General features: G+C 37.7%; 1 pseudogene; it reads left to right on the top strand.

The window, feature by feature from the left end:
- The window catches only part of LOC113800125 (uncharacterized), a 296,339-nt pseudogene that overhangs the window by 81,859 nt on the left and 209,480 nt on the right, over positions 1–5,000 (top strand).

Raw genomic sequence — 5,000 nt, 5'->3', positions numbered from 1 at the left:
CATAATCATTTCCAGATTTCCAAATACGACATTGACAGCGACCATGTATATAATGATTCCTTTCCTAATGGAACTCTCGGCTGGGAGCCATTGTTGTCATTTTCATTGTACGGATCGTCATATATTTTCTTTTCTTTTTTTCTGTCTTCTTTTTTCTCTCTCTCACTCTCTCTATTTCTTATTTTTCTTATTTTTTGTACTTTCTATCCCTATCATAATGATTTAAACATGTCCGACACGATTCCTTCATTTTGGCGGGAAAAGAAAAGCTTGATAACACGGGCTTGCGAGCATCCTCAGGTTTCATCGAGCATTATCCTTGCCATCCTCATTATTTTTGAGTCTTTTCATTATTGTTTATTAAGGATGTCAGCTGAGGATGTTCATTTTATCAACGGGTTCTCTTTTTTGCTTTTCTTTTTTCATTCTCTCCTTCTTTCTCGTTTGCGTTGGAGACGTGGAGGGAAAGAGATATGATGTCATTAGCTGCGATGATCGCGGAAGGGAAAGGTTTATCCATCTGTGCTTTTTTCTCTCTATATATATATAAATCTATCTGTGCTTTCTTTCTCTTTATCTATCTATCTATCAATCTATCTCTACCTATCTATCTATCTATCTCTATCTATCTATCTCTCCATCTACTCCTCCTCCCCCTCCTCCTTCTCCCTTTTCTTCTCCTCCTTATTGTTCTTCATCTTCTTCCCATTCTCCTTCCTTCCTTCTCGCTTTCGATCTTGTTCTTCTCTCCTTCTTCTTCTTCTTCTCCTTCCTTTCGTATATGAATGACGATTAACCCGACACTAATCCCTCTTCTCTCCTTTGCAGATGACCAGCAACTGAGAGGCGCAACGAAGGAGCAGAGGCAGTGATTCATTTTGAGAAAGAGGGAGAAAAGGAAAAGGTGAATAATTGAAACATAATAATATTTCAGAAGATAAGGAATAAAGAAGATAAGGAATAAGAAAGTGACGGATAGTAAACAACTCAATAAGGGAAATAGTTAAAACGAAAAAGGAATATGGAACAATAAACAAAACAGATACAGAAAAAAAAATCGTACACGGAATATAACTATAAAGATTAAAAGACCGAAAATTATTCAGCAACAAATGAATAACAAATAAAACAATATAAATAATGAAATTAAACAAACAAACAAACAAAAATTAATAGACCTAAATTTAAGAAACAAAACAATAAAAAACGAAAATTATTAACAAAGAAATAAAGGTAACGGCCTTTATCAACCTTGTCTGTTAAAAAAAAAATACTGGACGGCCTTGCCAAGTAAGGAAACACAGAAGACTTTTCTTAGACGAGAACGAGTGAAGGAAACAGAGAAGAGGAGAGAAAAATAAGAAGGACGAGAGAACGAAAGGAGGAATAAGCAAAAAAAAAAAAAAAAAAAAAAAAAAAAAACTTTTTTGAGTGAACACTGGAAAAAAGAAAAGAAAAAAATCCGAAACGTGGAAGTGGAAATATAATCTAATCACAAAGTATCACCAAGAAACAATAACAGTGATAACAACAACCACGAAACAACTACAACAGAGAAGGAAGACATAAAAAAAGTGAACATAACTTTAAGAGAAGGAAATATCCCCCCCCCCCCCTTCTCCCTCCCACTCCCCGCCCCTTACGATGACCTTTGACCCTTCAAGTGTGACCCCCTTAGACTTAACCCTTTAACACCTACAACCTCCCCCTCCACTGGAAATAAAAACGAAAAAAAAAAACATTTTCAACTCAAAGAAAACGGGAAATGAACGTCAAGATGCCCCAGACTTCGACAAAAATCTGCGCCATTTTCTTCATTCTTTTTGGAATAGGTAAGTAATCGATAATTTTCCTTTCCCTGTTTTTGCAAGGTTGCTTATGATTGGTCTAATCTGATTGGAGAAGTGACGTAGGATTGGTTTAGATTGTAAGTGAGAGATAGAGTTTGGTTTGGTAAGTGAGAGATAGAGATTGTCATGAGTTGTAGTTGTTTACAAGGACTAGAATGTTGTTCTTATTAATATGCAAATTCTCCGAAGGTCATGTGGCTTGTGATCGATCAAGTAAAATCATGATCCATCTTGCTGTATTATTCAATCAGCTGTTGACAGTTCCTGATTGTGTGTCGCTAAGAAAATGTACATATCTTGAGTTCATTTCTTTCGGGGAATCAAAGGAAGGATTTGTTTTTTTTTTTAACTGCTTATCGAAAAACAAGAACCGGCCTCTCGTTGGCTAAAAGGAAGAAGGAGACCAAGCGAGTGAATGCTTATATAAAAAAAATAATAAATAAAACAAATCTACACCCAGACTGAGTCTTCAGAAATCACGAGGTGTTTACTATGTTCTCCTATTCATAACATTTTTGGAGTCGATATTTTAAGCAACTTGATTGTGTGTGTGTGTGTGTGTGTGTGTGTGTGTGTGTGTGTGTGTGTGTGTGTGTGTGTGTGTGTGTGTGTGTGTGTGTGTGTGTGTGTGCGTGTGTGAGTGTGTGTGCGTGTGCGTGCGTGCGTGTGTGTGTGTGTGTGTGTGTGTGTGTGTGTGTGTGTGTGTGTGTGTGTGTATGTGCGTGCGTGCGTGCGTGTGTGTGTGTGTGTGTTTGACTGCTTGTTTGCGTGTGTGTGTGTAAGGATCTATGTAGTTGGCTTTATGTGCATGTGTGCGTAGCTAATGTTTTCAAGATCTGAGCATAAGTGACAAAGTAGAAAGCTGAACAGATATTTAGTTCATTGGCAACTGTTGAGAGAAGCAACAGAAGATAAGCAATCAGGATGTAGATAGATAAAAGACGGAGACAGGAAGAGAGATAGAGAGAAAGAGAGAGAGAGAGAGAGAGAGAGAGAGAGAGAGAGAGAGAGAGAGAGAGAGAGAGAGAGAGAGAGAGAGAGAGAGAGAGAGAGAGAGAGAGAGAGAGAGAGAGAGGGTGAGAGAGACGGGGAGAGAGAGAGAGAGAGAGAGAGAGAGAGAGAGAGAGAGAGAGAGAGAGAGAGAGAGAGAGAGAGAGAGAGAGAGAGAGAGAAAGAGACAGAGAGAGAGAGAGAAAGAAAGAGAGAAAGAGAGAGAGAGAGAGGATGGGGGAGGGAAAGGGAGAGAGAGAGAGTGAGGGAGAGGGAGAGAGGGAAAGAGAGAGAGAGAGAGAGAGAGAGAGAGAGACGAAGACAGAGACAAAGAGACGGGAAGACAGAGAGACAGAGAGAGAAGGAGATACCCTTTGCATCCCCGTCAGAAATCAATCAGTGTCCTCCCCCCTTCCCTAACCCTCCCCCCTACTCCTTCTTACCCCCCCTACTCCTCTTACCCCCACGGTATACCGACGAAGCAACGAAACTCAATAACGTTATTTAAAACTAATTGAGATTAGATGCTTTGAAGGAACAGCTTAATGAACAGCCAATAACTTATCTCACTGATGTTGATACATGCTGATCAGACCTTCATCACTAATGTCATACATCTTGCAACATGACAGAATATGATTGCTGACATGTTATAACCACGAGACAGATGCATTACGTGTGTGTGTGATATGACAAGAACGTGACAGAGGTATTAAGTGTATGTGCATGACATGACAAGAGTGTGACAGAGGAGGCGTGACAAGGAAATGTGACAGGCTATGTTAAATGCCTTTTGTCATGTTTTCTCTTCGGTTTTAAAAGCTTATTGAAAGGACGGCCGGAGGGTGAGGAGGAGGGGGGGGGTGAGAGGGAGGGTTTATGCAAATGAGGAGATGAGAAAGAAAAACAATTGTCGTGTTTTTTTTTCTTTTTTCTTAATTTTCTTTTTTTTCGTCATCCTGTGGTGATGGTGATGATGGTTTTAGTAATAATGATAATTAAGATGACAATAATAATGATGATGATGATGATGATGATAATGTTTAAAATATTGATAATAATAATAGTGTTGATAATAATAATGTTAAGAATAAGTTCAGAAAAAGTTATGATAATGATAATGATAATAACAATGGTAATGATTATAATGATAATAGTAGTGATAATAAAAGTTATGATAATGATGATAATAATAACTATAATGATAATAATGATAATGATAACAATGAAAACGATAATGATGATTATATTAACGGTAATGATTATAATAATGACGATTATGATAATGATGATAATGCTAATAGTGGTTGATGAGATGATGGTAATGATTGTAATGAAGATAATAATAACAATGATAATTATAGTAACGATCATATTGAGGACCATAATAATAATAATGACGTTGATGATGATAGTAACAGTAGTGATTATTATGATTGAAATAGTAATAATCATTATAGTAATAACAGCTATGATAATAATAACAACAATGATAAAAGTAGTGATGATAATGATGATGATGATAATAATAATAATGATAATAATAATAATAATAATAATAATAATAATAATAATAATAATAATAATAATAATAATAATAATAATAATAATAATAATAATAATAATAATAACAATAATAATAATAATAGTGATGATATACGCAAAAGGAGCCGGAGAAGAATCATGGACATAAATAGAAAGAAATTCCAAGTCAGAATACAGAGTACAAGCTGTGTGCATACTTATAAGACGGCCTCTCAATCAGCATCGCATCAGGGAACAGGTTTCAGGGGAACAGGTCCTGCGCCCGCCACAGAGGGAGAGAAAGAGAGAGGAAGAAAAGGAGAGAGAGAGAGAGAGGGAGGGAGGGAGAGAGAGAGAGAGAGAGAGAGAGAGAGAGAGAGAGAGAGAGAGAGAGAGAGAGAGAGAGAGAGAGAGAGAGAGAGAGAGAGAGAGAGAGAGAGGGAGGGAGGGAGAGAGAGAGAGAGAGAGAGAGAGAGAGAGAGGGAGGGAGGGAAGGATAGATGAGGGGTGGGAGGGATAGAGGGAGGGAGGTAACGAAGGAGAGAGAGAGAGAGAGAGATAGAGAGAGAGAGAGAACGAAGGAGAGAGAGAGAGAGAGGTAACGTAGAAGAGAGAGAGATAGAGAGAAAGAGGGGG

This window comes from Penaeus vannamei, chromosome 29, assembly GCF_042767895.1.
Source record: "Penaeus vannamei isolate JL-2024 chromosome 29, ASM4276789v1, whole genome shotgun sequence".
Lineage (NCBI taxonomy): Eukaryota > Metazoa > Arthropoda > Malacostraca > Decapoda > Penaeidae > Penaeus > Penaeus vannamei.
The sequence above is the reverse complement of the archived record's forward strand: the minus strand, read 5'-3'. Positions and strand labels throughout refer to the sequence as shown.